The sequence below is a fragment of the Lutjanus erythropterus genome, chromosome 1 (assembly GCF_056507025.1).
Source record: "Lutjanus erythropterus isolate fLutEry1 chromosome 1, fLutEry1.hap2, whole genome shotgun sequence".
NCBI classification, from domain to species: Eukaryota; Metazoa; Chordata; class Actinopteri; order Lutjaniformes; family Lutjanidae; genus Lutjanus; species Lutjanus erythropterus.
This window is the reverse complement of record NC_139317.1, coordinates 35,419,784-35,432,461: the sequence shown is the minus strand read 5'-3', so window position 1 is coordinate 35,432,461 and position 12,678 is coordinate 35,419,784. Positions and strand designations below refer to the sequence as shown.

The window sequence follows — 12,678 nt, the reverse complement described above, 5'->3', positions numbered from 1 at the left end:
TGTAAAAGGTTACTGAAAAGTGATTTTGTGTGGTTAGTGAATCCTTTTTTAGTTCAGTAACTGTATTCTGATCTCTTTTTTTGTATTTTGTAATCTGTTAGCCTCCACCAGTAGCCAGTCACACCCAGTTGAACCTGGATAAGGGGATTAGACCTCAGGCATTATGGAAATAGTAAAGATCAAAAGAGGACCAGCAACGGTCAGACTGTTCATGCAGGTAGACTGGTGGAACAAAGCCTTTTTAATTACCCTTTTAATTGCCCCTTTAACAGTATGAATTAGCATTTTAATGATGGGTATGTAATTAGGGTGGAAAAGGCTACGAGAGCTGCAGGCTGCTAATAATGCCTCTCAGCTCAGAGATCACAGCAACAGGAGACAAGAGCAGCTGCACCTGAGCGCCGACACACACTGCACCACTCAGCCAACAATGAACAGATGCTGCATGTACAAACGCATACAGAGAGGCACTTTCTGCACACAGACACACACACAGGAACACACACACATGGGCACATGTATGGGTGCATACACACAAAAATTCAGCAGTCACTGGGGTGAACAATTGGTGGACATCCAGGAAGAGAGAGAAAACGGTGACAAAAACAATTTTCATACACAAATCCACACGCACAGCCAAGCCTGTCCAAACGCCTGATTAAATCATTAAGCTGGTCATTAAAACCATTAAACATTAAAGTGATTGTATCCTCAGTCACCACTGTGTATTGGAACTCACATCTGATGATTTACTTTGTTTGTGGTGGAGACAATGGTGCTGTGGTGGAATCAATCACCATGCTAACAATATGGTACTGTTCACATTTGAGCCAATACAGTACCAGTACCTAGTATTTGGTACTGGTACGCATCGGTACCTGTTTTTGGTACTTTGCTCTCGCTGTAATAACAAGAATCTAATTTCAGTTGTAAAAAAATAAGTCCAGATTTCTCAATCTCAACATAGTTATTTATTTAGAACATTTTACACACCGCATGAAATAAAATATCACCCACTGTTTTAGTACTAAATAGGAATAGGAAAGGAATTTCAGATGTAGCTAGTGGGTGATTGTTGGCTAATGCTAGTAAAAATGGCTAATGCTAGTAAAAATGCAAAGTCAATGTCCACCAAGACAGTGAAAAGTAGCCCAGTCATTTCCAACAAGCTAATTAATGACCTGAAGATGTTGATGAAGTTGTTGGTGTCTCACTTGAAGTTGACAATTGAGGGTTTAACGTTGGTGCTGGCACCACACAACCACAGTTACGACCACTTTTGGCTCGCCATTGCCCTGACTCACTGTGACGTGTACAAGCTTTCACTTTCTCTCTCTCTCTCCTGTTTGAAGTGGGAAGTTGGAATTTTCACATTCCCTGTTGGAAATCTGAACTTCACCAACCCCAGCCTCAAAATCCAACATGGCCGCTCTGTGCATCAACAGCAGTGAAAGTAGTGTCTATTTGTACTTGTGTCTCAGTCGTACACACAATGCTATCTGTGGGCACATTTCTGTCGTGTTTTTATATGCAAACAACAGTGGAATGTGTTGTTATCAAAGACAAAAAAGTTTGATGTCATTTCCAGCTCCAACTTCCAAACTCCAAGGTAAATGGAAGGCACTATTACTGTCTCACGCAGATGCGCTTTCAGGTACTGTTTAATTTAACGTGCATTCGGTCGGTACCATTAAAAGTACAGAATTTGGTACCAAACCCTAGTTAACAACGAGAAGTCCTTCTATACATACAGATATCCACATGGAGAGAGATGCACATGCAAATGGACAGTTTACACACACTCTCATGAGCACAGACACACACATGTACTCTCAGACTATTTCGAGCATACAGCCTATCAGTGTAGCTGCCTCACAGAGGGAAGCTTTGAGGACCTTGGCAATTACAACATTTACAACAGGCTCCCCTATCAACTTGCATGTAGAGATTGAAGGATGGTAAAGGATGAGAGCGGTTTGGCTAAAGGCTTTCCAGCTAATTAAAAGACTAATGTAGCCTCCAAATGACCATTAGGATTCATTGGGCTCATATGCAAAACAGGCAGAGATGTATATCTCATCATGAAATGGGCACAAGATGAAAGCAAGCAACATCAAATATGCTCTTCATGTGTGCCAATCATTTGTTGTAACAGAAACCTTCACCTATGTTTACATGCGAAGCAAATTGTTCAACTGCACAAGCAACATCAAAGATGTTCTAGTAATGGTTTGTTCTCAAGGGGCGTGCAGTTTTTTTTTCTCATATGAATATATAATGCTTTAAATAGGCCTAAAGGAGACACAATGCAGGCAGTAATTATGTGACATAATGGCACCACATTAAAAACAACTGCGGCACATATCTCATTACTATCCAGTAATGATATCTGCAGTGCAATAATGGAAATCTTTTCTAATGTAGCTATAGAAAACCTCATATATTGTGAATTCAAAGCATTCTTTTCTTTTGTACGTGATCAAATACAAATGTTCTCCCTGACATTGACCCTAGCTTTATGCTTTATAACAGTCGTTCAGCAGCTTGGAGTATTTATTTATGACTGGACAGTAATAGCATGCTGCAACAATGAGCCACATCTTTATGAGCTGAAAAGAGATCAAACCTGACATGTAGCCTTTATTTCTGTGAAACCTGTAATCAGCCTTTTACATTCAGTCTGAAAACTGTCTTCTTCTGGCTAATCTTACTCTAATTGCAGCTGCCCTTTCACCAGACACAAACTTGGTTCTATTTAGCACCCACATTAAGATTATTTAGCCAGAGCCTAGACATAAATATCAAGGCAGGGGTAGTATCAAGAACAGAGGACTGTCTTTGTGCAGTGTTGCTTCTGGGAGACACAGAGGGGGTTTCTCAGTATGCTCTGGACGGCTGTCCTAATTATTTTTTCCCAGAGATGAGGTCACATTCCTCATGGCCCAATCATGGAGAGAGGAGAGCTTGTTAATAACAATCTGCAGACAAACAAACATGCTGGTTAAAAGGCATCCATTCAGCCCTTAGTTTTTTGTTTTGCTCTAGCTGTAATGATCAAATTCAAACAAACAAATGCAGAGACACAGTTAGGTAAACAAATAAAAAAAAATAATCTTAATAATTTGGCCATGAGAGTTTTAACTTGAAACAATAGAACAGATTTTTCTCTTTTCCCTTGAGGCATGCAGGACTATGGCATGATGACACAGCGGGCAATAATGCCATTAGCACACTATTACTGTTATTTGATGTGCGTTAAGCAACCCTTCTACAGATGGTTTAGTAATGTTCAGGGGTATTAGGCCTGTTGTCATGGTGAACATGAAGGCTCCAGCAAACTGTCCGGGAAAATTATTGTGATAATTAGACTTTCTTATCCTAATGGATTTGTTTCACACCAAGCCAAAAAAAAAAGACATGACAAACCAAACAGGCAAGCACATCCATTCAGATAAACATTTGCTTCAAGTTCCCCTTTGATATCTGTCAGACAAGCAATATGTATGATTGTTCATGTACAAAGGAACATTTTTCTCTTGCTCCTCTTGCTAGGGAGGTCAGAGGCTAGGTTCAGCTGTAGAGCTAGAGTCCTAGAGTTGGTGATTTTTTTTTTTCCCATGATGTCAAAGGCATGACCCACTCTACTCTGCCTCTGATTGGCTTACTCTGATATTCTTATCCTAACCCGGCCCAATCTCACTCCTAAGGCTTAAACCTAACTAACTCAACTGATTAGCCAATCAGAGTTGTGCAGGTCATGTCTTCCTCATCCTTGGGGGGAAAAAAGGCCTACATTTGGTAGGATTTCCTGTTGCCTGTCCTGTAGTCACTGGGCACTGCTGCTAACTGTGCTGTAGCTGCCATTAGCCAGTTTGCTCACTTAGTTGTCTTATCAGACTAGGACACAGCCTTAAAGACCGATAGAGGCCAGTTTGACAACAGGCAATACAGTATCATTACTGAGGTGACTGACAGGACTCTGACTTCGAGGATGATAAAGACACAGCAGGCTCAGGCAGGCTTTTTTTTCTATCTGTCATATTGTTGCTTTTATATTTTTTCGTATTTATTTTCAGTTTTTCATTCTCTTTCTTTATACTTCTTGTCTTGCAGTTGGCCTTTCATATTTATTTATATTTTCTTTTTCTATATGTTTTATTGTTAAGCACTTATATAACATGGCATTGTCCTTGTATGTGAAAACCTACTTGGCAATAAACCTTATCCATTATACTTCCTTACAGCTCATAAGCAAGATGAGCAAATGGTCAGTAAAAGCTATTTCTACTACTTTTGCCCTCTTTGCTGATTGCTTTGTCGGTGCTTCGGTTCTGAGCAAAGTGAGCGCTATTGTAGTTAAACGTGGTACCCATTAAAAGTTGAAAAAAAAAAAAAAAGACTGCACGTAGCGATTATCACTATATTCACAAAGGTTATCCAATGAACTAAAGCAAAGCAACAACACAGAATTCACAATAGTGTCCCTTCCATGTGTGCAGATAAGAGTCACATCTGAACCCGTACTGACCATACAGTGGCTACCATCGCAGGTTTGCTTTCACACCGACTTTTTTTCTTATCAAATTTGATATTTTACAGAGCCCACTCGTCCACGTTCACAATAGGAAGAGCTGATTCTGCTGAAGGTCATCCTGACATCCGAGCTGAATGAATGACATTTAGAGTACAATTTCCTATTTTTCACCATTTTCTTTGAAAGGCGTTACTCTACATGTACCCACCATGCACGCATGCACAAATTCACACACATCCACGTTTGTGCACACGACCATACAGCAGGCTTTCAGCTGCCAATAGGCTCCTGTATTTTACTGCCATGAGTATACAAACAGTAATGACTCGATGGGTCCCAGAGTTACTCCCTGCTCACTGTGGAATGTATTAGATACAGAGACACTGCCAGCTTGACCGACTCCTCAAACATTTATCTTTAATTTAAGGATGGATAGTTTTTATGGTAGTTAACCTGTTGTTAATTTAAAAAATGATATGGATTTACCAAGTACAGATATTTAATTTCTTAAATAATGTTAAATTACAGAAACATTTATCTCCCATATCGCGTGCGGTTTACAGCATCAGGATTCTTACATCATTCAGTACTTTCTTTTAGGAATTTACCAACTTATATAAATTTTCAGACATTTATAGCTGGCACTTTGGCTCCTGTTAATAGAAGATGGTATTTCTTCTAACCCTGTTGCAAAAGGACATGTCTCTTTGTGCTCCCATCCAGGATAATCAAGTCATCTTTGTCCACATGCCTCCCTGTATCTCTCCTCCAGCACCCTGACCTTTATCTTCAGCTAAATCTTATTTGCCTTCAGGACTTTATAGGGTTTTCCACTCGTTCATAATCTATTTGCAGTGTCCTACAGACTTTTCATTGCTATGACATTTGACAAAAAAACTTAATGGTAAGATATTTCAGTCCCTGTATTCATTTGCGGTCGACTTTGAGTGAATCCTTTTGGAAGCAGTGGGGAGATGGATTGTGAGCAGCTTTGCTCCAGGGACATTTTTTTCCATAGTTCAAGGAGATTACCTTTTTGGATGTGTGCTCCATTAAGCAGCTCCTCAAATCATAAAAATACTCCCACAAAAAAAACTTTGTGGAGTTGCTGTTGTTTACTGTCCACTAAAAGGAGAGTCTAATGGACTACATAACAGACTGATGAATCACCAGTGTTTCCTTTCTCTCTTTTCAACAAATGACATGATGACTATTTCTTCCTCACCATAGACACTGACTGACTGACACAAAATACAAATGATTTAAAAGGATAGTTTAGAATATTTGAAGTGGGCTTGTACGTAAGTACTTGTACAAGCACTTATTGATAGTCATTTTATTACCTACAGTAGATGCTGGTCGACACACCCCATTTTGGAGAGGAGAGAGAAGAACCGGCATGGAAGCTAAGAAATGAGGGTCAGCCATCTAAAAAAAATCAGTTAATACTATATTTATCATATTTTCACCACTTTACCTTGCTGTATTTTTCCTGTGGTGTTTTCCTCTAGTGCTTTAAAAGGTGAGTTTGGATTCACAGCATTTGCAGCTATAGACCAGTAACTCCTGTGGTTGAGTACAAAAGTGCAATTTTTGGCTTAGCCTATGTAACACTGGTCTCCTGATGGAAAATTAAAGCAGCAGGATATGAGTTCCTTGACTGTGTTGACCATAGTTGCTATCACAGGCTGTGGTAATTTAGTCAAGTATGTTGTAGTTTGATGTTTCTGTAGTGAAAATTTTTACTTTAACTGACAAATATGATGATCCAGGTTACTATTTTTTAGTGTTGTCTGCATTCTTCATAAACTGTCGCTAAAATATCAGATTTTTGCTTTGTTGACCAAGACGCTGATTCATAAATGTAACTTTTCAACAAGTATTTGTTTTAGCATTGAGATCAGAGTTAGTGGTGTTTTACTAGTTTACCTCAAGTCCCACCAAATAAGAACAAAACAATCAGTACAACACCATCTTTAAAGGGCCAGTTGACCCCAAAATTCTAAATACATATTTTTTCTCTGGCCTTTAGTGATGTTTATAATGAGACGTGTTGTTGTGAGTTGCAGAGTTTTGGAGCTATCAGCCATAGAAATGTCTGCTTTTTCTCCAGTATAACGGGACTACATGGCACTTGACTTGTGGTGCTAAAAGAAGAAAGTAGTTTATTAGATTATTATAGATTAGATTAGTAGATTATTTTTTGGGCTTTTTGCCTTTATTTTGGATAGGGACAGCTGAGGATATGACAGAAAGGAGGGTAGAGAGAGGGGGAATAACACACAGTAAATGGGTCACAGGCGGGAATCGAACCAGCAACCACTGCAGAGGACCAACGGGCAAACACTCTACCAACTGAGCTATGGGAACACCCCGGGGACACTGGTTTTGAATTATTCAAATTCAATTTTGTGGCACTTTGAGCACCACAAGCAGACTGCCATTTAGTCGCACAATACTGTCCTATCAATTATGTCGTCAGCATTAAATTTACACATTTCCAGCACTGTCTCCAAAACGGAACATTATGAGCTCTGCAAAGATATTTGTTATGGCAGGGCTCTTGTATTGAATTAACCTACATTTAATTGAACAGCTGTACCTAATAAAGTGGGCATATTAGAAAACCACAAATACCAAAACATTCTGATCAGTCATCCTGATTATTACAACAGCAAGATGGTGCTGTGTGGGTGGAGATGTGATCTAATTAGTGCCACTAGGTTAATAGTGGTCAATGTTTGTAAAACTGCCGTGGAACAAAGTCTGTAAATTTGTTTGAGCTCTGACAGTCCTTAACGCTGTATGTGTTATTGTAAAACTTGCAAGGTGATGACATCATTTCATTACAGATGGTCAATGGGGTAATCCATGGTATTTGTCTTGAAACTTATTATTATTATTGTTATTATTATTATTATTATTAATTATTATTATTATTATTATTATTATTATTATTATTATTATTATTATTATTATTATTATTATTGATAACAACAACAACAACAACAACAACAATAATAATAATAATAATAATAATAATAATAATAATAATAATAAATTATTATAATTAGTGGTAGTATTAGTAGTAGTATTGTTGTTGTGTAATATTCATGATATAAATATTTTTCCCAATCAGTGTCCTGAATAATTATTGTACTTAGCGATAATGATGATATGAGATTACATTGATCAGTATACCACTGTTATTATGCTATTAGACTCAGCATTACTGACTTTTTTTTTTTTTGGCTCAACTAGACTAAACTAAAGATCAAACTGTGAGCACATATGTTCATGAAAATAGTTCTGTTCCAGACATCAAGGAAACCAAAAATATATGACTACACCTAAAGTGACCAGCCTGCAGATCATCCCACAACAGAGAGAAGATGTCTGTGCACAAATTGCCCTGACATTGAAACACTTTGTCTTCCACAGAGGTCAAAAAACAAATTTAAAAGGGGGCTAGTTCATTGAGAGAGCCTTTGCTATTTGTGTTCAATCAACTGTTTATGAATCTGCACTCCAAAGGCCTCAGTCACACGTCAGGATCAGATTGTTGTCAGACATTTTTATGAATATCTGGTGATTTTTTTAAAAAATGTGTTTTAAAACTCAAAATAAAGAAACCCACACCGTTCTAAACAACCAGAGATGCGTTGCTGCACCGCAGTATGAATAGCATGGTCTCTGTAGCCCGCAGTGGTGATGGGGGTAGAGGAGCAAGAGGAGAGGGGGGATTGGAATCAGTGACATTCTTCAAGGCCAGTGTAAGATTAAAGACCGGGGCTGTCGTGCCTCTGATCATATATTCACAAAAGATACCCTGTGAAGAACACATCTTTAAAGAGAGGCTGGCTGAAAATAAGACCACTACTTGTGAATATTTGTGGCAGCCCATTATACATATCATATAAATGGTCCATTACTGAATAAGGAGATTACACCCCGGAGAGTTTTTTTTTAGTTACCCTTCTCATTTTCTGTTTGCCCTCTTTTTTTGGCACAATCCTGCGAGCAGCTGCCTCCAGTGGCACGAGTTTGTCCGCTGTGATGTTTTATGTGTGGAAGCATCATGGATCCTAGGTTTGGATATAGCCGCAAGAGTTCTATCTTTTCTTTTCTTTTCTTTCTTTTTTTTTTTTTTTTGATTGTACAGAATCACTCCAACATTATAGCATTGTGGCATTGAGCTCAAAGTGCACTGATAAAAAATATATATAAAAAAAACCTAACAGCCTTGGGCATAATGTGCAACCAGGAGCATTTATGCAGAAATGAAAAATGTCAATAGCGCTTCCTTCCATAATATTGCCCATTTCACTGGCACATAACACTGGCCTGTGACTCATGAACATAAATTCAGCGCACACAGTACAGTAAACCGAATAATGATTAATATAACTTTCATCTTGGGTTTGCTTCACTTGGTGTGGCCTTGGGTCCTTTAATAGTCATGGCACAGTGGAAAAATTTAATAGCTTGCTATTTTGCATGTCCTTCAAATAACATATATATATACACTGTATATATACATACACTGTATATATACTGCACCATAAGTCTTGCCCTTTTTGTATCTTTCATCAGAAAAAGTCTGATAGATCACAGGATTGCAGCCCCTGGAATGCGACAGCAAATGGCTAAGCTGCTGAGAAGTATTAATATAATAATCAAGTGTCTCAGGTTGCTCTTAATTCAATTGTCTCTCTTAACATTTCCCAGCTATGTCAATCAATGCGCCTGCCTTGTCTTTAAAGCAACAGAGAAATTATCCATTCTGGCACCATTAAAACATCAATGTCTCATTTCTGCTAAATGGCAGAGGAAAGATAATTGGCATGTGTGCATGCATATTAATTAACTGATAATGAGACGATAAGGCCCCCTCTCTATCTGCAGATGTGGAACCACTAATCAATTGGCAGTGAAATGGGGTAAAAATGCGCTTCTTTTATCCCACTACTGAAATTAAAAACCTATTTAGTACCACGTTTTCCAACAAAGTGCTTTTCATTTATCTTCTCCAGCACATTATTCAATCACACTTTCCATTTGTATAATGGTAATATTTTCATGTAATTTCCCACTGCCTCTGAGATGGGTATTTTTGATATGGCTTTGTGAAATGGCTATTCCATTCCAGCTCCATTCACTAGCTGGTAATAAACTTACAACCTATATTTCAGATTAAATGTCTTCAGCAAATGGAGCCAGCCTCAGATGTCTCATAGCAGCATGGAAAGATCACTTCTGCTCCCTGGTGGCGGCAGAGAGAACTGCTTCAGTGTTTGTCTGTGCCCCCTGGTGGCAAAGACCAGGAAGTGCCTGAACATCTTTGTAACCCAACTCTTGGCAGCATTTCATTATCTTCTATAAAGCACTCAGTGTCTCTGACTGTTCAAATGAGCAGCAGTGACGGTCTTCTGATATGCAGAGCATGCGATCTAGTTGGAGAGCTGCAAGGTATCTACAGCTGAAACATAAGCTGACTATCTTAAAGGGTTGCTGCTCTAGCCTGCAGCACAATTGGAAGCGTTTGAAAGAGTGTGTTGTAACTATCAGCCCTGACCAGAGGTGTGTGAGCGCTTCAGAGGAGGAGGAGAGGAGAATGAACATATAACCGCTGAGAAAACAAACAAAGGCGATGCAAAGTATGCCGCAGGGGGCTGTGCAGAGATCTAAATGAAGGCTGAAAAGAAATATGAAAGAAACACAGGTACGCAAGAACACAGCACAGTGTTTGAATCAGAAAATTTATCACAAAATAGTTTCTGGAATATGAACATAAGAGCTGGATCTCATCAGAAGTGTGTGTATTTGTGTGTATGTGTCTGGCCCAGATGACACAGAGGTTGATGGACAGTAGTGCAGCATCGCCTGCTCCTCCTGCTGACAGGCCCTCCTTCACCCCGGACAGGCCAATCTGTACACACGGCGACACAGACACACAGAGCCCATCTCAGTCACCACACAGCCCATTTGTCATGTCAAATAGCCTCAGAGAGACATGGCGGTCAAGTTATAGAGGTGATTGTATCAAAGTGACCCCAATGCGATGGTCATAAATTGCTTGCTTTATGGTGAGGTACTATATCCTTGTTCCATTGATCGAATTGAAAACAGCGAAAGGACAAAGTCAGCCGATAAGCAAAATTGGAAAACATTTTTCATGCAGACTGTGAATAGTTGATATTTTATGAGAAGGATTCATAGTTTTAAGGTAATTTATCGTATTTCTTACGTTGTGGGGTGTAAAGATGGCACTCAGCTGGAAGTCTCTGTTTTTTCATCCTTGTCTTTGTCTGCAGTCCCGTTGGTTTCCTCTGTAGACCCCTCCTTGGTGGAAGTGGCGGTCTTTGGCCTCTCGTCCGGCTTTTCAGAAGGGTCCACCACCGTCTCACCCCGGCTTGTGTTGCAACCCATGATTTGGCAAAATCTAACAGTCCGCAGTGTGCTGTTGAGCTGATGGGAGTCCAAAGGCGTATAGAGTGTTAAATCACCAGTCATAACCTTAAAACCTGTGTAAGTGTTGTGAGCTCAGGTGCTTTTGTTCTCTATGGCAACCTCGAGACTTCCTGTTGAGTTTGAGTGCCTGACTGTGTGTTGGTTTTATTTTACCAGCCTTTGTCTGCTGGTCATGCTACCTTTTTGTAATTGCCTCCTAAGCAACATTGGTTGAGCATTAACTCGGGAGCGTGCCAAAACATAGTTACTGATAAACACTGAAGGGGATTGTGTGTCAGTCACAGGGCAGCCATGGTTACCAGCTTGATGGTAGAATCTGCTTTCATTCAGTCAGAGGAATTTCTGAATTGTTTTTATCACCAGTCATAACAGATTCTTATTTACAAGTCTACTAGGTCTTAGGATACAGTAAAGGGAAAACAAAACCCGCAGATCATTAGTGTGGTAGTTACCCACCTTTGTATGTGGAGTGTGAGACTAATTTTATGATTAGTTAGATAATATTGTGATCGTTCTGTCAGATATTACAATGTGAATCACGATTAGTGGTAATGATCATTTTTGCATCACTTTTGCATTTCCATATTCACTGACAGAAACTATTAAAATCATGATGATGTGAAATTTGCTGCTGCTTTGTCACACATTTTTCCTTTATCAAAAACTTGCAGCTTCTGTGATTCAGATATTACACTTTGCCATATTATGGTTTTAATAATATTTTGATTAATAGTGCAGCATTAGTTCTTATTATGAGTTATGGAAGTGAGTCCCTTGCTGTTTTGTTACTAGATACAGTAGTACTGCTAAGTAAAAACTTACTGGTTGCTTCTCATTAGCTCTCTAAAAAGAGACAGCAGAGTGAGGATAGAAACCTGAGTGTAAACCAATTCTCTCCTAATTTTGACATTAAATAAAGAGAATGATTTAATGAACAAAAATATTGTAGAGACACACATTATCATTTTTATTGTCTATAGTGACACACAGAAGATGTAAGAATATATTGGAAATATTTCAAGTCAACAACTTCTTTTAAAAACATGTAAAAATTCCAGAGACGTGTTTTAGGACATATGAAAATACTCTGCTTTAAATAATAATTTGCATCTGATTCTTAGCAGAAAGAGAAGAATCTTTGAATATGAAAAAAACAAATTGAAAAGTTGAACTCTTTAACACATGATGTTTCCTTCTATGTTGTAAAGTGAATTCTCAGTCTGTTCAGCAGAGGTTTTGATGTTACCTCGCATTTGTGAAAGTTGTATATCGGTCCAAAATTGGCTTTTAAGCCAGTTGTGATGTCACAAAATCCTGTTTGTACGCATGTCTTGAATTCAAATTTAATATACATAAACTTAGTCCTTTCAGCTGGTGATTGTGAAAACAGCCTTCTGTCAAGGTGCACATACATCATTCTGCACAGTGAAGACCAAATACCTATCGACATACTTAAAGTGCACTTGATTAAAGTTTAATACTGCTGTAACTTCTGCACTTTCCTTTCATTCCTGTGAAGAAGTAAATAATCATGTTTCACTGTTTTCAACAGTCTCAACTTGAATATATTTAACATTTAAAGAGATAAGCTAAGAAAGCTTCATTACAGCATAAAAATGGATTAAAAATAGCTTTCGAGTGGCTTTCACTGATCACTTAGTATCATCCCTCAA

General features: G+C 38.6%; 1 long non-coding RNA gene across 1 annotated transcript; it reads right to left on the bottom strand.

Annotated features, from left to right (window-relative positions):
* Nucleotides 1–10,274: 10,274 nt before the first annotated feature.
* LOC146333200 (uncharacterized) lies at nucleotides 10,275–11,002 on the bottom strand. Its single transcript, XR_014770697.1, has 2 exons — nucleotides 10,782–11,002; nucleotides 10,275–10,463 (listed from the first exon to the last, which is right to left on the bottom strand). It is a non-coding gene; the product is annotated as an uncharacterized LOC146333200 (long non-coding RNA).
* Nucleotides 11,003–12,678: the final 1,676 nt, after the last annotated feature.